Genomic DNA, 24223 nt, shown 5'->3' with positions numbered 1-24223 from the left:
GAAATTTCGCTCGGATTGTGGTCTACTTCATAAGCTTCATCATAGGCTGGGGTGCAGTTGTACCATACTTGGCGAGTGTGGTCCGTTTTTCCTGCACAGGAGGGACTGGAGAAGACATTAAATAGCTGAATAGAATTGGATAATACTAATGAGCTCACCGATTGCAGTAAAGAAGATTAAGTGGTGGTAGTTAATAATAATATTTGGGGTTTTACGTGCCAAAACCACTTTCTGATTATGAGGCACGCCGTAGTGGAGGACTGCGGAAAATTTGACCACCTGGGGTTCTTTAACGTGCACCTAAATCTAAGCACACGAGTGTTTTCGCATTTCGCCCCCATCGAAATGCGGCCGCCGTGGCCGGCATTCGATCCCGCGACCTCGTGCTCAGCAGCCCAACACCATAGCCACTGAGCAACCACGGCGGGTGGTGGTAGTTAATGGAAGTATACTCAGATGTTTCTAATACATCGCTGGCATTAGCCAGGAGGCTGAGATAGAGCCTTCAGGAATAGTGTAATTGGGTGAGAGATAAAAATGAAGCACTAACGGAGCTTAGTAGTTTTCTGAACCGAGTTACCAACTGCAGAGGCGTACACTGAGAACTTGTCAAATTATTTGTAGAAATTACACTGCGTATTGCAGGAGTCATAGGATCTCCGTGAACTCGTTCAACCTTCTTTTGTCCGTCTTTCGCATTGCTATACATTAACTAAACACTGAGCAGCCAAACTTTCTTGTGCATATATGCTTTTTCTTATTTCACCATTGCATAGAATCAGGCGAAATCCCACCTCTACCGGCCACTTTCGCCTCTCATGTAAATAATATCTCTGCCTTTATTACATATACCTACACATTTTCTGTTCTCAATTTCAAGGCTGGCACACACTGCTCATTAAGTGAGGTTAAATTGTGTCAACAAAAACAAAAAGCTGGCTACATAGATTCTCTTTCAAAGCTTGCTCAAGTCACGTTCGATAGCTTAAACATTTCCCAACAGTAATAACAAGCTCATTCGGTGCATGGACGGTTTCTTTTCACATCTTTTGTCACTATTCTCGCTTTTCACATACCGCCATTGTAAGAGAGCCAACTTCACAATCTCCATGGACCAACTGTGGATACCTGGCCATATTGCTCAGCTCGAGCGTCCGCAGATACAATCAAGCACCTGTTGTGGACATGCCCTGGCCAGATCTGACAGAGCTGCCTGCAAACAGTGACCCTACATCTCACGAGACCACCAGACTACAGTTCTTGGATGTATGGGACCAGCTACCAAATACTGATTTACTTCGCGGAAACCCGCCTACATTTATACATTTAATTGTTTATGCCGCTGGGCAAAATTTCCACATAAAAGAAATTGCGGATCCCACACACTGTGGGAATCGATGTAAGCGAAGCATTCTGTGCTGGTTGCTTTGGTTAACAATAATTAGCGGTGATGTTGACGGTGAAAGCTTAATTTCTGCAACGTTCAGTATGACAGAAAAGGGGTAAGTTGATGTTAAACGTTACCTTGCATACACCACTAATGTTTGTCTGCGTAATGCACAAAAACACAGGGAGAGCTTTTGCTTGAGGCGTTGTGATGCACCATGTTTTATACCCTCTGAGAGGGATTAGCATTGTCATTTTCTCACATCGCACATCGCAGCGTGGCAGAATTATTAGACTTCAATTTGATTATGGGGCTGCACGTGCGAAAAACAACAGTTGGGTTATGATGCAGGCCACAGTGGCGTACTCTGGATTAATTTTTACACCGTCCCGTTCATTAACATGTCCCAAAATCTAAGAGCACGTGTGTTTTATATTTATCCCCCGTCGAAATGCAGCTGTCATGGTCGGGATTAATTCCGCGACCTCGAGCAATGCCATGGCCTCAAAGCTACCGCGGTGGGCACAGAAGTGTTGATTTGACGTGCGACCACTTCCGTGTTGCCTCTTGCATCTCCTGGTGCGCTGTAATTATAGCGGCTCTGTTTCTGCACGCCCCGCGTAAGTTTCCGCTCGACATATTTGACATATTTGACATATTTATTTTTCAGAAATAGCAGAAACGTACTGTACCGTACCTTTAACTTACGTTTACCCAGTTTCCCCGCAACCGCTGTCGTGTTATAGTAGTAGCGTTTCTTTGCCTTCTCACGTCACCATTTCCTGTCCTCCTAACCTTCTTGTATGGGAACTGCCTCTCCTCCCCCTCCTCTCTACAGTTCTATATGCGTCCCCTCTGGACTTGCAAGTTAGTAGAAAGGCAAGCGCTGCAGTTTCTGCCTTGCTTTTGAGAGGGGTCAGGGATAATTACAGCTGTCAAGAGGCTAGCGTGGCGACATGGTGGGGTGCAAACGAGTTTCTCACGTCACATGTTTTTTCTACCTCGCTCTTGTCATGTATACACACGCTCTGAACCACCCCCCAACGCAGTGTGCCCGATAGCAACATCAGCAGTAGCAGCAGTGAGGAAGTCGAAGGAAGAGGAAAAGATTGCTTCGCCTTAAAGAAAAGCTAGTTATTCTGGTTAACATTCTCGTCTTTTATCATTTCTACATTGTTTGATCTTTACTTGAGCTCCTGAAAGGTATTTTTGGAGGCCGGGCTTAACTTCAGCAGAAACAGGGTTCGTGAGTAGGCCATTATTGAAGGGACCCTGTTTGCAGGTTCTCAAATAGAGTAGTAGACACCAACGTCCCTACTACTTCTGCCACACGCTCATTTCCATGCATAAGTCTCATTTCAAGATGTCATAAAAATGCCCGTCGAGTCATTCTAAATAGTAGCTGCGTTTGGATGCGTGAAGAGGTTTTTCGTTTCATGCTGCAGTGCTTCCAAAGTAAACATTTTCTGTCAGGCGCCGCAAATCAGCAGGAGAGGCGCCTTCCTGAACAACGCCGAATAACACTACAGAAGTTTCTTTAACGAGATATGAGATGAGTAGCGACCATTTGGCAGCTACAGGTCTTAGCTAGTGTATATGTTAGTGCCATGGCGATGTGGTTCGATAAAAAAAAGAATATCTGCTGTTTTGAGTTACACCTAACAGAATGGATTTGAAATAGCTCTGCTAAGACTCGTCTCCACTAACTTGTGTTTTGCTTGTTTTTATTATTTCATTTCCAGAAGCTCGTGATTGTCCACGCATACAGTTTCGAGAGGAAGTGATCAAGCTTGGAGGATATATGCTGACTCAGAAAGACCGGAATCGCGTCTTTAATTTTTGTTTTGAATTAGAAGACGAGGCAGAGAAAGAAGATCAAAGAAATAACCATTAAATCAACTAAAAAGATGAACGCATTGGCATCCTGTATACAGATGAGGTAGACCATACACTTGCTCAACAAAAGTGAGGAGTTCGCGTTTGGGGCCAACTAATGGTGGCAACCTGTTCTCGTTAATTAGACACGCGCTGGTTCCTGTCGCCTGTTGTTCGACCTCTGCGCATGTGAATGGCACGACGAAAACTACGGTGACTGCAAGCGCAGGTGGAGGAAGTAGCTAGATTCGCTCTTGCTATCATCTACAAACATCAGCAGCATCCTCTGTATATAGTTGATTGGGCAGAGAAGTGTGCTTGTGCTTAAGCGCGTCTTCGAGAGTTTATTTCACGTGGCGTCTGGCACAGTGTTTTGCACGCCGAAAGAGCAACACACCGTTCGCGCGATCCGTTAGTTTTCCGCTCTACCTAAACGAAGACAATTTCTCGTGTAGAAGCTTATTTTTGTTCACCGTGAGAGCATTGTAGCTAACAGAGAAATGCGGTACTGCTGGGCGTAAGTTCGCAAGTCTGGTTGCCAGTGATATTCAACGTATTTAAAATGTGCATGGGCATTTGTCGAAGAGACTCATTTGCGTTATCTGACAAGAAAATTCATCATCAAGCTGAGCTTGCAACTGAATGTTGCCACTTTTGACCGAGATGTGATCGAGGTGACCCTCAATTCATTGTTTTCATTGATTTGGAATGTTGTTTCAGTGTTATGAAAGACAATTTATTCATTTATGATGTCAGAGTTAAGTTTCAACTTAGTGATAACGAACCCACAGATTTAGTATATACGGGAGAATCACGTGTTGCTCATACTGTTTCGGTACATATTTTGTGTGCTGGGCTCTCCGCAGGAAATGCAGCAATACCAATATGGGCATTGCTGCAATACTCGCTGGACAAAAAACTCTGCTCAATGTTTTAAGAATGCACTGCATTGACTAGATGGATTTTCGCGTCCTAGTTCTTGTCATCACCTCGAGCCTCTCCGACGAAAAGTACGCCAGTGTCATTATTTCAAGAAACTCACAAAAAATAGTGTAGGTTGCAGAATACAGTACTTGAAGGTCTTTCGCTATAGTATGCAGATCTTATAGCGTCAGAGAAAAGAAGGGTGGATTGCATACATACATACATATATTACATGCGAGTATTAACGGTGCCACAGCGAGTCATCCTGCACCGCTGATAAATAATCACCAGATTTAAAGAAACCACAACAAGAAGAAGAAAACATGCCGTATTGCTTCACGTCTATACTGCAAGGCCAAAAAACAAATGTGCGACTGACTTTCACAGGTTCCCTTCCCTATTAGTCTAGTTCCTCAATAGCTGGTGCTCGGGTACCCGCGTTCGATGACAGTGATCGGCGCGTCAGCAATATGACTGCCGATGACACGGCGAATTCTGGACGCGCAAGTTCCGGAAGCAAGATAAGTCAGTACGAGCTCAGAAGTTTATATGTATTACCATGCATCAAATTTTTTGTATTGCGCAATTATATAGACAGCGACGGCGTCGCCATGATGTTCTGTATAAAGTCCAAGTGCAATAGTATCGCGGCCGCGGGCCGTATGCTCTAGGTGCGAGCGAAAGCTTGCGAGGGTGAGGCGAGAAGTATGGTGGGTTGATACGTCGGTGTCTTCTCGCGCTCGCAAGGGTGGAAGACGGGCAGGGTGCGCGCCGCCTTCTTTCGTGCGCAAGGGCGGGAGCAGTTAGATGTGCGCGCGTTAGCAGAGAGTGGGGAACGGGGCAGGTAAGTGCGCATTTCCTCTCGTACTCCAACTGTGGCAGCCGCGTGCAGGGGCACGCGCGTCCTATCCTGGAGGTAATCTGCGCTCTGGTCGAAGGCTGCCAGCCGGATGTAACTTGCGGCGTTGTGTGCGCTGTGTTCTTGGGCGTCCAGTTGGCATCTAAGCAAGCGGCAGCATAACGAAGAACTTGCTCACGGCTGCTGCATCTCTCCCATACACCAGCGTTCTGACAGGAGGTATCCGCGGTCGTAGAGTGAGATGTGTTCGTGATTGCTTGTGCGCGTGTGACAAGGTGCTCGTTAATTTAGTTAGTAAGCCAATGTTGACGGCAGTTGATGCAGCTGATAAAACGACTAACCTTACGTTGTATAGCTGACTAGCGATTTGCTATCGTAATCAATTCTTCGCCTGTCTGGCGATACTGTGACTAAAGCTTTACGTTTCCGTTCGAGCATCTCGAAAACGCAAGAACAGTCAACAGCTACCTAGACAAATTCAATGATGTCTGATAAATATAAAATCCAGATTCAGAATACCGATTCCTCCTTTGTAACCGAGAGTTTTGCAGGACTGACGTAGCTGACACAGCTATTCCACGCAAACGCCAACATACCAAATTGGTGTTATCAGCCTTAAATACCGTTTCAAGCGCAGTTTTACAAGCTGCGCGTACTAAAAAATGCAGTGCCATTCCACTCTGTGAAGGTGGATGACCAGAGAAGCTGTGTATGTGGGCCCCTTAATGGCGAACTGTCCATTGCCGTGCGTCAAACGCCGTATGCACATAAACACAAGGCAAGGAGCGACTAGTCGTTCCTCCACGACGTTGAGCCTCGGAGGATAATGAGGCACTGGTGGTACACATACCAATGTATTGTCGCGCCACCTTTTACTAACGAATCTCAGCACGTACGTCAGTGCACTGCGAGGGCACACACTGCTTCACCATAGCCGAGGCGATCGTGCGTTGGTCGACATCCTGCAGTGCATTATTGGTTTTGAGGTCACTCGAGAACCACAAGCGCTGACTGACACACCATAGACCACACAAAATTGCTTCCCCAAAAACTCCCTCTGAAACCTGACCGTTGCTCCGGTGAAATGTTCCAACTTTGCGGGATCGGGTCCACATTGACGGTTCGCATTTCTTTCCACCTCGGGGTCTTGGCAGGAAGCATGCTTACGGCACCGTCACCAAGGGCGAGTGGAAGGAAATGAAAGGAGCCACGCAAGCGCTTGGAAGGCCGACAAAGAGGTCGGTGCGAACGTAGACATGGCTGACGCAAGTCAAAGTGTAGTATCAGCCTAATATCTTATACAGGTTATATTTAAACCTAAGATAATAATCTTATTTTTGCAAGTTGGTGGAGTGCTTAAAGCCTGTTTCGCCGCCACCACTGGTTGGCCCGGTATTGCATTATCTTCGGCATCACCCACGGATGGGGAGAAAGTCTAGATCTACGTGGTTCGATAGACGCACGCAATTTTTTCCAGAACCTAGTCATAGAGAGCTTTGTTGTAAACATCACATAAAATGGCGTTACAAAGCACTAAGGCTTCATGAAATTGCTTCATTGTACGGTGCCAATCAGTAAAGAGGTGTGAAATAGCTGACCGTTTCAGCAAGTCGATTGTTACGTAATGTAGGCGTTCGCCTGCGCTATTGATGCCAAATAAGCGGCAGCAAGGCATCCAGTATAATGGAAAAAGTAACGTATCTTAGGTGAAGTGAATTCACCACTTTTTCATGTGGATACACGCCTGCAGAAAGTGTTCAGCGTGGCTCGTGCACTACACTGATGTATTAACAGCAGTTTCTCCAGGAACTCATCATAATATTGAAATATAATACTGAGCAGGGCACTTGCAGTTTTTATGCAGGGACATGTACAATGAACCCTGGAAACGTTCCACAACGAAATCATTGCTTTTCTTAGTACAAAACTTTATAAAGTTTCTGAGCTATCTATATGTTTCGTAGTACCTTATGTTATTTCAAACGTGAATACTTCGCTTGCTGTTGTTGCAAGTCATACGTCGCACAAAATTAAAATAATTGTTTGCATAGCGTCTAATATTCTGTTGTTTCTGATGCCTAAAAGTGGCGTTGCAGATAAGGCCAGTACTGTCCTACAAAGATTGTTTTAAGATCTTGGAATAGTGCAACTAAGCCAGCATCCAGAAATAAATATTGCAAACAACTCCGCCTCTCTCCAACTCTCATCAAATAGACATCTCTTGCAATCTGCACCTCACAACCTTACAATCACAAAACTCTATGAAGCAAACTGGTTCTATGAAGCAAAATGTCTTGTTTGAAAACACATGTGTCACAAGGAGAATAACAAGCCTAAATTTAGACATCAGCACATACTTTCTGCTCTTTAATGGCGGGGGGGGGGGGGGGGGGTGGAGTAAAGCACTAACCAACGCTGCTAAATCAGGACTTCCGCAGAAGCACTTTGTTGAACAATACAGCGAGGATCTCATCCCCACGCACTTCGTAATCAAGAAGCCGGTTAGAGAACGCGAACAATTGGCGCTGACTGAATGTCCAAGCCAGACTCGATGCATGAGGTGCTAACGAGCCTTTAACGAGGGTGTTTTCCAAGGAAAGCGAGGCACTCCACATAATGTAATGAGCTCGTACGCTACAGAAGCGGTGATTTCGTAGCGACCCAGCATCCCTAACGATCTCATTGCATATCCAGGTATTGCTGCAACAAAGAAGCGCCAAATGTTCTAATCAGATTGCATACAAAATAGCCAAGCTTTTGTACATACAAACACTAAAAGGCAAATAAAAGATAGAATTGTTTAAAAATAAAAAAAAACTGGAGCAAGTGATAAAACAAGAGATTAGAACCGTTAGATGTTTTCTGGCATAATCAAACAATCACACTGTTTGTCTCACATATTTATTTTATTTATTTACTGATGCAGGCACTTCACGCATTGCACGTGGGAACATTTTGTGAGGTGGGAGTACATATTCTTGGTTCTACAAAGAGCGATCAAGACAATATAAAATAGAAGAAAAGAATGACAAACTCGCGGTTGTAAAAAATATATGACAAACTCTTGGCTCTAGGAAATACAAAATATACATAGAAAACAAAGAGATAATTTAATTGAAAGAAGGCAGAGAGGTCGGCCTGAGCTAAGGTGCTCTAGCCTGCTACTCTGCACAGGGGGAGGGGGAACGGGGACATAAAGATGTGATGAGGGATGATGATGACATAGAAAGAGAGATGCGCAAACGCGAAAGCAAGTTCAACACTCTGATGATAAACATTCACAAACAAAAAGAAAACAAACATTATAAAATGTTAAGGACGACGCACAAGATTATTGATCTCAGAATGACAAACCCTTGGTAGTAAGCAGTACAGAATGTACATGAAAATCAAACACTATATAATGGTAAACAGCTATACTTAGCCAGGAATACATTTCTAGTGCTGAATTAAGAAACGGTGCCTCCAGCAGTTCCCCTAAGCATTTCGGTATATTGAAGATTGGCTACGTTGCCTGGAAGATGATTCCATAATCGAATGTCGCGTGGCAATAAAGATGTGTTAAATGCGTTCGTGTGACCGTAGAGACGAGGAAAACTGAGGTTATTGTGCAGCAGAACTGATAGTTGGGCGAGTTGGTACGAATTCATAGTAAAATATTCTTGCGCGCACAATTGACAAGGACACAGTGAAGGGGACACACGAGCGCTACTCACAACTATTTTATTTTCGGAAAGATACAGAACATATATACCTTAGCTATCAGCGCTGAGCATGTGCAAGAAGAGTGGTCAGTAAAGCATAAACAGCATAAACATAAACTAACACGTGAAATCGCAGAAGCATTCCATATCAAAAAGTGCGCTGAAAGATGCATAAGCCAACCATCGGTTGTAATCACTGAAAATGAATTCGCTTTCTTAAATACTGGTTGAACCTTCTTAATCTGTGTTTAATCTGTTTATGCTTTACTGACCACTCTTCTTGCACATGCTCAGCGCTGATAGCTAAGGTATATATGTTCTGTATCTTTCCGAAAATAAAATAGTTGTGAGTAGCGCTCGTGTGTCCCCTTCACTGTGTCCTTGTCAATTGTGCGCGCAAGAATATTTTACTATGAATTATTGTGCAAACGGTGAGAACAGCGATAAGGTCTAAGAAGCGGCAGTGAAGAGGGATGTTTGGAGTTGATTCTGCGCAGCACACAAACAAACAAAATGTTTTTGCGTGAGTCCAAAAAAAGAACTGATAGCGATAGTTTGATTCTTGTCACGCTAGAATATCTGCTATAGTTACTGACGACGAAACACCAGGCACGGTTCTGAACTGGTTCCAAGGATTAGATAGGCTTGTTGGAGTGATCATATGGGAGATGCATAATTATGTTTAAGATGTGCAAATATTTGGTTGGCAAAGCTTGCAGGTGGAAAGGGTGATCTCGCAAAGATTGCGCTTTAGACCACCTGGCATACGAGACGCGTCCGCTGTTATCCTGCTAATATGAGTAGCCAAGAAAAGTAGAATGTGTGGTCGATGCCTTAGTTTTTGTAAGACGAAATAGAACATTTCGAATATTCAAACATAGACGCTGATCGCTTTCGAGCAAAAGTCAGTATGTTACACTTGAGCACTAGGTTCTTACGGGATCAAAGTCTTGCTTGAGAGAGATATGATCTGATGGCTAGCGGATTTTGCAATTGATTATGGAGTCGTCTGCAAAAGTGCGTGTAGATTGGGTGATTTTCGAAGGAAGGTCATTTTCAAAAAAAATAAAAAAATAACAATGGGCCAATAACACTTGCCTGCGGAACGGCTGATGTCACTTCAGTGACAGGGGAAGGCATGTTAATTAATACGGTAAACTTCTTACAAAAACACAAGAAGTTTCTAATCCAATATGACGTTAAAGAATATGTGATACGCGATCAAACGCCTTCGAAAGAACAATGTCTATGCAATCTCTTGGAAAATGCTCATCCATGTTGTTGAAAAGCTCGTTTGTGAATTCAATGTGCTGTGTAACGCCAGAGAGCCGTTGCGGAAGCCGTGATGGTTACGAGAAAAGTAACTGTTTTGCTCGAAGTGAGATGCAACATGTGATCAAATCATGTGCTCAAGTAGCCTAAGTGGGATGCTTGCTAGAGATATGGGAAGATAGTTACTAGGCAGGCATAAATCACCCGATTTGAAGATTGGGATGACTTTGGTGATTTTCTAGTCGTATGGAATCTCGCCAATTTGTAGCGATGGCTGAAACATATGGGAGAGAAAAGTGCTATACGGAAGAACAGTCTGCTTTAAAATTGTAGAGTTTATATCGTCGAAATCTGAGCATGTTGCAGTCTTAAATTTACTGAATTAATGATGAAATACCGACAGGTGTAATGTCCATGGGGTTCATAAACGGATAGAGAGAGAGAGAAAGCAAGGACAGGAAATGCAGGGAGGTCAACCAGAAGAGCACACAGTAACCAACTGTAGCTGGCATGGGCATGCTGGCACAATCTTCCTTTGTGAAAACCAAAGTCAAGTAATTGTTGAACGCGGCAGGACAATCTCCGCCACACCAGCATCCAAAAGCACGGTGCGGCGAGTAGAGCTTGAGGGAGAGATTATTTTCGAAAATTTTTGGGGTCATTCTTTAAAAGGGACTGGAGGTCGTGTGAAAAGAATTCGCGTTTAGCTTGATGCACCACATGACGGTAAGTCGTAGCTGAAACTTGGTGTTTCGCCCATGCAACCAAACATTGCTATATATTAACCGCTCTGAATAGACGCTTTTTTTATTTCGAATGATGTGAAATGTTCTGCAGTACAACGGTTTAGAAATTTTGACCCCAATGGATAAGCAAGGAATATGGTGGCGCACCAGCTGTAACATTTTTTTCTTTAAAGAGGTGCCAATTTTCCTTAACCGACCAGTACGTCAGAGAAAGAGAACAAAAATGAGCGAGAAAAGTTTTCAAAGCCCTCATTTATGGGTGTAAAATCATCTTTCTTTATAATTGAGTATGGACCTAGGAGTCAGACTTGATGCATTAATACAGGCAAATGAATTGTTAACTGAATGGGACCATGGTTACCGAAGCCGCCTAGACACACTGTAGAGCAAACTTTTTCGGCTGTATATGATAAAAGAAGGTCGAGAGTGTTTAAGTCGAGAATGGGTTGATCAATTAACTGAGAAAAGAGAAATCAAGTGTTTGATCAAGAAATTCTCTGAAGCGGTGCAAGTGACAAGTTAGATTTGACCAGCCACTGTGATGGTAGTTACAGTCCCTCAAAAGAAAGACGTCGGCTTTAGGTCCCTTCGAGAACAGTGTCACTAGCCTCTCGTGCATATACGCAATGAAACGATCTAGGCTATCCAGCGGCCTATAACAGACCCCAATTATAACTTTAGATGCATGTGATCAAGTGCTTACCTAAAGAATTTCCCACCATGATAGAATGCCGAACATAACGGACGTAACATAATTTTCATAGCAATGAGCACACTCGAACCCATTCTGCATATCCTATCTTTTCTGTATATGCGCATCGGGCAATACTTCACTGACTGCGATACAGGAGTCAAGCCACGTTTCCGGAAGCATAAAGTGTCACAGTAGCAATTTTTAAGATACCAGCATAGTTCTATATGTTTTGCAAGGATGCTACGTATGTTATTGTAGATAAAATGTAGTTCTTATGTTGAGATGGATCAACACGTCAAAGTAAATTCTTTGCAGTTGTGCGTGTAGCTGCAACACGTACCAGCTATTGCGGAGCTTATTAGACTGTCAGTGTTACAAGCGGAAGGCGGAAGATGAAAATTTATGACGATGAGCAAAACGAGTGGCAGTGAATGACCGCGGTTACCGGCGCAGGAAATGATCAATAGCCAGTGTTGGTGACAGCGTCGTAATCACGGGCATTTCCACTGTACACGAAACGTTGCCGCACAGAGAGGCCGCATCACACAATCGAACGAGGATACAAAGCAGCAGTTAGCCTTTTAGAGCAGACAATGTAAAGGTTTCATTCTAGAATCCCCCCCTTATGGTCATGTCAAAACGTTTATACAGATATGAAACTGGCATATTCCATTGTAGATCATTAGGGTGAGATATCATCATCTCTACCACCACCAATACCTCTGCCACATCATGATCACGATTATTCGTCATCACCATCCTATATTATGTCCACTGTATGATAATGGCTTCTTCCAGCAATATCAAATTAGCGCTGCTTGCCAAATTGAGCTAATTCTCTTCTTTCTGCCTCTTAGCCATTTCTTTCCTTCCTTCACTGCGTTACGTTTCTTTTTATGTTCGAAGCTTTATTTCAATAAGTTAGTACTTCTACAATGCACTGATTTATTACGTTCCACATGAAGGACGATGAAAAAGACATTGCGCCGCTGCTTCCTTTTCACAACCATGCATCCATAAAATACAGCGTGACATCAGGCTATTCAAGTCCATGTATCATGGACTGCACAAAACGACCCAAAGATGATTTAACTTAGAGGAGTAAGGTTTAAAAGCAACTCTGAGCATATGGGAGACGGCATAGCGCAGGGTTCTGGAATTGTTTTGACACCAGTAATTCTTTAGGGTACATATAAATTTAAGTACACGAACGTTAATACATTTACCCTCATTAAATATGCGGCCGCCATGACTACAAACTAGACCCATGAGGCCGTCAGCTGTGCGCCGTAAGCACGGTACATTTACAGCCGCAGTATTTTGTTATATTTGAAGCCCCCGTAGGGTTTAAATATAAAAAAAGGAGGAAATGAATGAACAATGCTCAAAATACCTTGAAGAGAAAATGCTGCCCTCGAAATTAATAATTCTACCCACTGCACCTTACCTAAAAAATCACTTGAGCGTCAGTGTTCCGTGCATCTTTCCGAAAGTCAGCCTTGCTTTACCAACTGTGGCATCTAACTAGAGGAGGATGTTTCAGAATGAAGTATGCGAATACAAATATAGAATTTCTTAAGCTCAACGTGAATCTTAAGCACTGAGTTCTCAAAGTATCTAATCTTAGTAAATGCTGCTTGCCATTGGCCAGCCCCCTTTGTTAATGGTGCGCCCGGCAATGCTATGTGCGTACGTCAACTCTTACGAAAAATTCTAGCGGAAAACCTTTTTTTGAATCCTGACAAATAAAGATGCGACAGAAAGCCTGGACGCATCTTTTGAGTCCTATTCACGTTCTGCAAGGTAACAAGCTCCAGAAGATTTAAAAAAAAAGCTGTGAGTGGGAAGCAAACAAAGCCTCCGCGAAGTCGTATACGGCTGCATTTTTGCACAGGCTTTGTCAAGGCCATTTAAGTACAGTAAAAAGAGTTCAATTTCGCAGTTGGTATTTAGCCTAGCAGCGAACGTGATTCTACGAGATTCAGTCAGCATTATTGGAGATATTTCGAAGAAACGCGACCCAATACCTGAAAGGCTACATCTCATGTTCGACGCATTGATAATTCATTCACGCAATGTTAAGGTCCTACGATGCGAAATGTAACGGAAGAAATGGACTAGGACTTAATGTGCGTCAAGGCTGTCGCAACTTTGGCAAAGCGTTTTTTCTCAGCATCCTGGCTTACGGGTGCCTAAGTGTTCACTACTATAGAAAGTGACGCCAGTGGGTCCGCCGGAAATGCGAACACTCACTTGCTTGTATTCGCCTTCCGGAGTGGGATCTGTGAGTGTAAGCATTTATGTCACTTAGCTCTTCATCCATTACAATACCGGAGCTAGGTTATTGGGTGCCTGGTGCCCGAAATAAAAGAGGTGGGGAAAGCTATACAAAGGGGTTGTTTTTTTCGAGCGAGTTCAAGTTTTTTATCAAAAGGCAAGCAGCGCAGTGAACGTGGAGTATTTGCAGACGAGTTGCTAGGTGAGGCGGGCATACTTTGCCGCTGATAACGTGAGCTCCACAAAGATAATTTTCCAAAATTCATTATTCACCCCCCTTTTGGTGCCCCGGGAGCAGTTCTCTGTATGGCACATTCGGAGGCAGTGATATTTCTCATGCACGCCCGTCGTTAAATACCGTGAAGATTGCACCTAATTCGAGAGATTCATCATCAAATTCGAGAGCTCGACCGACGCAATATCCAGAGTGAGTGCGTCCCGCTGCGCGTCAGACGACAACGCTCTTTAATGAAGTTTTAATTATAGCATGCGGCGCAAATCCTGGCCAGACACAAAGCCGCACATGGTTACCAAGCAAAGCGGGCGATACCTGTTGCTGCCGCGACGGGCCAGGACACTCAGTTCCAAACTGTCTCGCGCTTGTAACGGGGCGTTTCGGTAATATGATAGCGGGCCGCCTTTTCTGCGCTCCCTCGGCGCTTGGTTTCGATATTGCCTGGATTTGCCGCTCAAAATCGTCGATAAGTGCTTCGAATCAGGTGCATTATTAAAGATAAAAAAAATCAAAATGCAGTAAATGCGAATAACATGGAATTCGCCACACAAAGAACTCCCCCTAAAGCACTCATAAAAAGATTATTTATTATTTCGCTTAATTAGCCTTCTGACGGTCGCGTCATTAACGGCAAAATATTTCCACCTCGCCTAGGAATTTCTCTGCAATAACGACACATTCTCTGCGTTCGTGGCTTTTTATAAAAATCTGCATTCACTAAAACAAAGAGACCCTGTCTGCACATATAAGGCCACAAGCAAACGACAGAGATGTAAGTATAAATATAGGAATTGTTATACAGTGTGTCCCAACTATTATTCTCCAAGACCTGTAAATGAGCAACTGGGTTAATCGAAGAAAATCTAGTGCATATTGTTTCTAGTGCAATGGAGTAGCCGTCAATAATTGTTTTGATACTGAGATTTATTATTTGTGATTAATTATCTAACTCGAGGCGTACTGTCCTAATAATCATAGGATCAATGAGGCATTGTACACACAGCCGAGGGACATTTACCTGCGGTTTTAAGCGACGTACTAATGGAATACGTGGAACTTTCCGAGTGAGTAAAATCACTCGAACAATACGAGTGATATTGCATAATGCATATTTACAGCTATGGTGATACAACATGCTTCGCGTTTATGAGTGATAAAATAAAATACCGCTCCCACCACCTCCTCCCTCCCCCCCAAAAGAAAAGAAATAACGTTGAATTATAGTAATTTTGTCTCGTACCATAACATCAAACGGACGGTGCAGAGTTGCTTTCTATATAATGCGTTTGTATTCTTATGGTACATTACGCACTTTCCGGGGGCATTCGATGTATGTATGTTTGTATCTTTATATCTGTCTATGTGTATATGTTTGTATTTAAACGTGCTCCCCCCTATATGCATCGCTGGGTAGTCCGTGGTCGAATATTTAGCGCATAAAGGCCAGAATACATGGAGCGAATATGTGACGAATAGTCGGCGTTCGACGCCCGGCGGCGTACGCGCGACGCGCGGCGGCGGAGAAATTGTCGTTCGCCGCCGATCTAGCTGGCGCAGAAAAGTTCGTCGGGCGTCGGCGATACCGGAAGCGGCAAACGAGCGGCGCCCCAAAGCGAGCCAATCAGGTCTCACTATCCGCCCCGACTTCCGACCTGGCTTCCCCGCTTGTCTGTGTATCCCGATCCCTCTCTATCGTTCACGCTGGTCTCCCGCTTTTCGTATTCATGGCATCCAAAGAGGCGCGGCTGGAATTTAACGACAAATTAATTTAGGCTGTTCAGAAGCGTGCCATCCTGTGGGACATTTCTAAACAAAATTTTACGCGTTTTTAGAGTGTTCCGCAATTCAAAAGGAATAATAGTTGTCGTTAAAGTTTTCTTTTTGTCATGTGTTTCACTACAGCGCTTTTGCCTCCTCTAACCACACTGATAACAACGCAGCGGCTCGCCGGCGGCGGCCACCGTGTCTTCGCTCCATGTAGCGCAGCCCGACGAACATACGGTGTCGCGCCGCGGCTGATTTTCTGCCGCCCGAACTTCGTCGTGAAAGTTCGCTCCATGTATTCTGGCCTTTAGGCGGCCGTGCTGAAGTAACACGGTTCAAAACCAACTGCGGGATCATCTAGAGCCACTGATTATATGCCAATGTGTACATACGTGTCTGTCTTCAACGAAGCGCTTTCAAGCCGACATGGCTCATTGTGGATTCGGCACTAGGTAGGCACCGCTGTTTTAAGAAAGTCTTTGACGCTACCTTGGAACACTCGCCATGTGCCAGTGTGTTCGTGCCACTCTTCAACAAACACCGACTTTGGTAACTAGGTGCGTGCCACTGGGAAAGTGCCGCGCTACAATGAGAAGAAATAACTCTATATTTGCCCAGTGCTAAGTGGAATTGAACCAGCGTCACAAATCTTCCTTAAGGACAGCGACCCAACGAATTAGCAGGCTGTATGCCCCAAATTCACTGGGTAGGAGTCGCTTTTCAATAAACACCTATCGTGCCAACGCTTTCGCGATCTGCCCAATGAATTACCTGGGCATGCGGTGCTGTTCAATGTACGTCTCGCCATCTTGGGTGAGTGAGTATGAACCACTGAGTGTGCGGCAAACGAAGAGAACCATTCTTAGTCTTCACAGACACCAATGGGCCCCCTTTCTCGTCCTTGGGGGCCACTCACGGATTATATTGACGTCCTACAACGCTATCTTTACAATGTCTTTTTGGGGCAAACAGAACAAGTGCGTGCGAATAATGGGTGTGAACGCAAATAAGCGATTTTATAGTATTTTTTACCAGGAAACTCTGTCTCTTTCATTCTTGGTATAGTATGTTTGGTACCTGCTCGGTGGCACTGAAAATTTTAAATACCCTAGTGTCTGTTTCTCTTCTAACTTACCTAGGGAGAAAACATACGCCATATAACAGGCAAAGCCAATGGTGTGGTAAACTTGAATTAGCGTGATTTCGAATCTAGGCGACCAAGCCCTAAGCAAACTATGTATGCCACCAACGTGCGACACATCCTTGACTATACCTGTACAGCAAACGATTGTCATGTCGAAACGCTTATTCAGAAGTTGGAACACATACAAAACTGCCGTGCATCCTATGTCAGTTCAACTTATAACAACAATTCTAGTAATACCAACATTAAAAGATAATTAGGTCAGAAAGGTGTCTTATGGCGAAGAAATGTTTTTGCTATTATTGTTTACCCGTTCAGTTATTAACGATGGAGCTGGTACTAGAGCTTTCTACAATATAAAACTCTGGCACATATTGCACAAACATGATCATGCTAAAAGTGTTCGATAAACAATACATCGTACAGACGTTCATTTTTTAAGGCTCGCGAGTGGACACAATTGGATGCGAGTTGTGCGGATTTTCCTGTCAAAACATTTTTTCTCGTCCTTGCAAGATGTATGCCTTTGTTGAATGTACAAGTGTATCTATTTGTTCGAAAGTTTTAATCTTGTTATTGTTTCGAACCTCGCCCCTGCCTCTCCCCGGAACACAAATACAATAATGTGGAACTGGGCAATGTAGGCTCTTGAACAATTAAATGGATTGGATATATATTAAAGAAAACTACCAAACACAAAAGTAAATAGAAAATAGCGAGAAAATGCTGACTACTTATATGGGCGTAAATGTATTGCACGACTCTCACTTAAATCATGCCATTTTCACACGTTTTCACAAAGCCTAAACGCGTTTCTTTCACATACGCTTTATTCTGGGATGTTTTCTTCAGCCCCATGATTTAATTATCCGCAAAAAAAAACAATTCGAGAAGTGTTTTGTTAGATTGAATTTGTCAAGAGTACGTGCGCCGTGGTGCATGCAAGTGCGAAGTCATCCAGCGCGAAGTTTTGTCTCATACTAACACCCATGCTCCACTTTATTGATCTGCGGTGGGGTTTCGCCATATGTAAACAAAAGTTTCATATTTCCTAATATTACACCATTCATAGAGTGGTGAACCTGGTTCCTTGCAACACCACCCAGATGGCGCTTGCCTCAGCGCATCCGCGGCCTACGCAAGAGGCCGCATTTCTAGCAGAAAGCTCGCATTCCAGCATAACGTTCGCTGCCAGCGTTTCTCGGTAAACATTGTGGTTGCATAAGCTGCAGTTACCGCGAAGTGTGAGAAGCAGTCGGAGATCTTTGAATGCTATCGCGTTCCGCTCCTAAAGGCGAAGCTTAAGAGTCCTTCAATTTTTTTTTGTTCATCTCATTCATTGCGCTTAGCTCGGTGAACACTAGCGATACGGAACCGACCGTCCACTCAAGCGCTCGTGGCTGAGTGGTAGGCGCATGCGCACTTGTGACCCCCACCCCCTCGCTGGCTTAGCGGAGTGGGGCGCAGGACGCGTTATGTTAAAACGGTGTAGAATGTCCTGGCATCAACTTTGACTCGCAGCTTCATCTTAGGCACAACTCTATCAAAAGAGCATTTTTGTGAATAGAGGCCCACGTTTCTTCCAAGAACTTCGAGCCGTCACCTGAGGCCACCACATCAAGAACTGCCGGACTATTCTTTACTAAAGTTTCTTCTTCTTCTTCTTCTTCTTACATCAGCGGCACGACTTCTTTTGTTTCACTTAAGCTTTCGTAAACCACTAAGTATGCATGCCCTTCTCTCTGTATGCTGCATCCACTTTCTCATTTCAGAAGTGCAAGGCAGCGCGAGGCCTTCTGCTCTTTTCGCTGAATATAGAATTTCGGCGTCGCCCCGATGCTCTCCAACGTTACAGAGGTGTGAAACGTAAAGTCATTAACAGAACAAAGGAAATAACTTATCATGCCACTGGAACAAAGGTGCCGATAAAGACAAAAGACAAGCACGCCGAAGAACCTTCCACATTCAGACAAAGAAGTGTGGTGGGGTTAGCTTTATGCATCTTTTAAAACGTAAAGCCTGAAAGTGAGAAACAAGAAAGTAAGTACAGCTTAGAAGAGAAGCATTCAAACTTTTTTTTTTTCTATCACCGCGTATGGCAGATGCCATTTAGTAACATCAAAGAAACCAAGCGCTGAAGTGTCTTTTCTTTTTCTTTTTTTTCCGGCTAATGAAAATTAGGTTAGTATGAAAGAGGAAAAGTATGAAAGCGCAGTTTTTTTTGTAACTTATAATCTTTAAATGAAACCGCCGTTCACTCTTATGAAGGTCTGTCCATGATGGGCGAGCCAGCTGGCTCTTTGTTCTTGAGGTCATTTACTGTGACTGCGGTGTGGGCGCTACAACAAAGGCTAACGAAGATGCAAGGAAACAAAATATTAGAAGGGAAAAAACAGAAAGTACCGGCAATAGCTAAAAGTTAAAGTGAATACGATCCTGGTGCTTGTATGTTGTAACCACTGGTATTGTTTCTTAATTAAGAACAGGGCTGTCAAACCTCAAACAGTAACGCACAATGTTACCAGTCTTCGTTACTGTTCAAGGCGATATATCATGCGGCTACGTTTTAAGAATGAACTCGCTTTAAGGTAATTACCGAAAGAATCGCACAACACGATTGAAAACCAAAAATGACGTATTACAGTATTTTATTATTTCAAAACTGACGTTAGGCATGCATAAAACATTTGTCTCGGTGGAGTCAAGAAAACCTGCCGGGATAACGACTGAACATTTTTGCCAAGGTGACATGAGGAATCGGGGAAAACCGTCAACACCATTCCCTCCACGTAAAAGAGAGTGAACGTGTTGGAAATAGCGACGCGTTCGGTCTGTAACAGGGAGGGTGAGAGCTGCCCCGTCGAATAATGGCGTATCTTAGCTCCCATTTCGATACTGGAATACTGCAAAAGGTCAGGAAACAAGCCGTTTTGCGTTCAAAATAAATACAAAAGACATTAAATCACGCATTTTATTTACTTTTTGTCTGGGACGTCAAAGAATAAATGCTTCCTTTAAATGAACCAAAAGGAACACGGTCGCTTCGAACGCCGGACTACTGGGTCCGTCTCGAGACTCCCGCATGTTGTTAAAAAAAAAAAAAACGCCCCCGATGCTAAAGGAAAACTTGGAGGCCGGCATTGTCACCTGGACTGCTCACGAAAATTCAAAATTGAAGAAAAATAGACGCAGGTATACTAACTCCACACTCTTCCAAGGAACATTCTTGAGTGTTTTTTTTTTTCTTCTTTTGCAGTGTAATGTTTTCAGCCTCTCCTCTATCAGCCTTAATAAGTCCTATATCAAGGCGACATTCTTGGCTGTATCACATACAGTTAAAACTCGATTTAACGAAGTGATGACCACGATCAAATTATTTCTTTGAATCGGGTAGTTCGGAAAATCGAGTAAGGGATGTTTCTGTCTTTCGAAATCTAAACTTTTAACCTAGTGACACCCAAAAAGGTAACACAGCATTCTATTTGCCGCTAACCCACGCCTGCACGTGTGAAAGGTACGCGAGGGTGGCATAACTACCACCACCCCTAGCGCCATCTGGTATGCGAGAATGCTAGCGACTGCTGAGTCCGTTGTTCCGTGCATGGGTGCGGCGTGCAGTCTCGTCAAAAAAAAAAAAAATGCTACGCTCGTGTTAGGGTGCCTAGAGCACGCTCGAAGATAAACCAGTCTGCGTCAAAATTTGGAACAAATCGCAACTCTTCTTTTAATAATTTATTTATAGAAAAGCTTTGGTAAATCGGGTTTAATGCAAACTAGTTTCTTTATATTCGGGTTGATAACAACACTGAACGTGATGCCTACTTGGGCAGGAACGGAAATTTCGTTACATCGGGAACTATTTCGTAAAATCTCGTTTCGTTAGATCGAGTTTTACCTGCATATACTATCAGCTTTAAAAGAGTATACAAAAAAAACTTAATTATGGTTTCCTAATTGTAGACCGTGTGCAATGTAGAATAAGGATTTAAGAATATGAATGAAATTATTTCTTATCTTTTCAAGCACGAACACATTAGGACACGTACGCTAGCTCCAGCAGCAAGGAACTCTGAGCAGTGAATTTTTAGTTATTCAATGCGTAACAACAAACCTTGCTTTGATCTTGTGCATCAACATCGCATAATGAATGTATATCGCTAGGAGTTCGAAAGTATTCCTTATAGAATAAATATTTCGTGTTTCCGCAACGAAGTCCGCTGAAAAGAAAAACTCCTAATTCGCCGCTGCTGCTTACTGATTCTAGAGTTTTGCTTAAGATGAGATCGCAAGTTCGACTCCGTGACACGGAGGCAGCATTTTGATGGGGTCGAAAAAAAAGGTGTAACTTGCTTGTGAGACCTTGCATAATCACAAGCGAATTTACAACAAAGCAGATTCTTTTGAGCAGTTGCTTCAAAACTTACATTTGGCTGTAATTAAATGATATACTTTAAAAATCTGAAGGACGCCTAAGCTTCGCCTTTAAGAATGGAACGCGCTACCATGTAAAGATCCCTGACTGCTTTTCACGCTTTCCTTAAACTGCAGCTTATGTAACGGTAATGTTTAGCGGGAAACCTTGGTGGCGAACGCTAAGCACGAAGGTGAGCTTTCTATTAGAAACGTGGCCTCGTGCGTGGGCCACTTATGCGCGGAGGTTAGCACCATCTCGAAGCTGTTGCAAGGAACCGGGCGCGCAGCTCTTTAAATAGTAGAAACACTAGAAAAGGAGTTTGTGTTTGAGTTTCTGCGTAACAGAGTTATGTTTTCTAGTATATTCAAATTTGAATCCGGCACTATCATGTCAGGAGGGTATGCGTAAGTCGTACTTTGCAATTTTTCTGGCAAATTTTACTTTGAGACATTCAGTTAGTTCAGCAACGTCTTTACGCTACACGGAGAGCCTGCGTTGGTTGGGTATGCGTGGTTCGGGACATCGGAACGATTTAGCGCTCGCAAGAATGCAGACGCTGGACGCGGGACGCTGACGCCGAATCTTCTGTGACACGGGGCCCTTAACATTATCGCGTTAAAATATTGCCCGTATATGAGACGTCTGTTGAAAACCTTGGCCGCAGGTGACGCTTTCCTGAACTTCTCAAGGAATTTTCACAAGGAGATACTTCATTCATAGACATCTTACTTCGCCAGAACGTTGCCGATAGAGTTCAGGTCCCACCCCCATACTTTTTTTCCCGTTAGATTCGACTACGTTTACGTTTACAAGCACTTCCAAGGCATCGGGATAAATTACGCGTGTTCATAAAACACAGCTGCAACGTGCCGCATCACTTGCGCACCTGATTTACCGCTAATGTCATAACTAGTTCACAAATTTTTAGACTCTCCTACATTACCTGTAATTCGCCTCATATAAAAAGATATATAAGCAAGGTTGTTTATAAGGTTCTGTTCTTTATAAACAATCAGGCGCCTTGTTTAATTCACCGACGACCAGAGTAAAACCTACTACAAACCTCGTATACCTCGTTAAGACACGGCGGTTCCGTAATTAATTGCAACGCTTTTAATCAGATAAGAAAACGGAGAAATTTGCCTCACAATGAACTTAAGATGCCTCCCATTTTCACAATATTTAAACTTGGGGTAAGGTAGAGTTATCTCGGGACATTTACAAGCACAGTTGAAGACGGCTAAGTTACGCATTGGCACACTTGATGCAGATTTTTTTCCTCCGAAAGCTGCAGTCTATTCACAGGCATTTACCATCGCACACACATTCGCAAAAGCATTGTCCCCATTTTAGCTTTATTTTATCACTGTGGCATTTCTAGTTCTGCGAGCGCAGACAGCTATAATCTGCGTCACACGTAAGACACAGACGCAACGCTCCGGAGTTCTAACGTTCGTAATATATTGCCTAAAACCGCGATTTACCCATACATTTCCAATTTCGCCTACACGTCACCCATACCTGGTCCTTACATGTTCAAACTGTGAACAAGATACCTTATTTCTCCTTCCCAAGATACCAGGAGAAGGTCAAACAGCGCATAGAGAAAGCGAAAATACAAGGGTTAAATAAGTATTTGTAAACGCTCCTACATGGACGGGAAACGTGAAGAGTTCGTGACGTATTGAAATTAAGATAGCCCCCTGCGAACCAAATATGGAGTCTGTGTAACGCAGAGTTATCTCGGTACATCAGAAAGGGTAGATGATAACAGCCGCGTGACGCATCCTAACAGTTGCTTACGTAATGTTTTACATACGCTGTATTTGGTTCTAGGGAAATTTAAATTGGCAACCAGTTTTGCCATATTGATCAGCGCCACTTTTCTTCGTTCGATCACGGTGGAATACGTAGTTATCCCAGGGCAGCATAATCGATTTTGCTCCACTCGTGGATCACTTGCGCCCGCATTTTATTGCGAAAGCCGCAATTAACCCCCACACTTCTAACTTTGCTTACGCATTGCTTAAGACATGTCCAATATGTTCGCTAAATGCAAAAAAGGGGCGTGGTTTAGTTCATATAGTACACTGTAAAAACTGACTGCAAGCACTATGACGCAAGAAAATAGGGTAAAAATGACAGTTCAGTATGTATCTGCAAAACTTTCCTTTTTTTTGCACTTGTGAGTACAAGCCGGGTACCTCATTATTCAGAAATAAATAATTCTGCTGTAAATATATGCGTCTCCGTTTCACTATTGCATATCCGATACCATATTGGATAAGCAATCACATAATTGCAATCTATTCATATTTCAAAAATTTCATATTCCCCAACCTCTAGTGAACTCCAAGGATGTACCAAGCAGTTAGGTGCAATTGACACAATAATTTGACTACCGCCCATAAAAATTTTGAATAATACTATTCGACGACTCGTGTGAGCCCAGGGACTGCCTCAAAAGCCATGCAATGTCCCGCTCGACCTTTACACTGCGCTGTAAACATCTATACACAGGGCCACTGCTTTAATTTTTGTCGTCATTCGGCGACTCTTTGATGAAGAATGTTAGTTCAAGTTAGGCTTAGTGTCTCCACACTGTGCCGGTGTAAAGGAAATTGCGACTGCTTTCTATAAAGCGTCTTTCGTTTATACAAAGTGGCGTCCGCGTACTCGTGCAGTAATAGACACGTGACGCTGTCCAAATATTTACGCTCTTATCGTCATGGCGACTTCAGGCGGCAGCTCTACGTATACATGGCTTCTGTTTGTGCCCCACGGCAACTTATTTTTGGAAGCGAAAAGCTGTAAACTTCTAGTAACTGTGTCAAGTAAGTTGTTTCACTGTAAAAAATATTTCATTTTAGCTTGTTTATCTAGAGCAGTCAACCTTTTCTACATATATTAGTTGTTGTCCATTCGTAT

The 24223-nt window shown here is 43.4% G+C and overlaps 1 pseudogene; it reads left to right on the top strand.

The window, feature by feature from the left end:
• Window positions 1-6301: 6301 nt before the first annotated feature.
• On the top strand, window positions 6302-6471 carry LOC135901378 (U2 spliceosomal RNA; annotated as a pseudogene).
• Window positions 6472-24223: the final 17752 nt, after the last annotated feature.

The sequence above is a fragment of the Dermacentor albipictus genome, chromosome 3 (genome assembly GCF_038994185.2).
Source record: "Dermacentor albipictus isolate Rhodes 1998 colony chromosome 3, USDA_Dalb.pri_finalv2, whole genome shotgun sequence".
NCBI lineage: Eukaryota > Metazoa > Arthropoda > Arachnida > Ixodida > Ixodidae > Dermacentor > Dermacentor albipictus.
The sequence above is the reverse complement of the archived record's forward strand: the minus strand, read 5'-3'. Positions and strand labels throughout refer to the sequence as shown.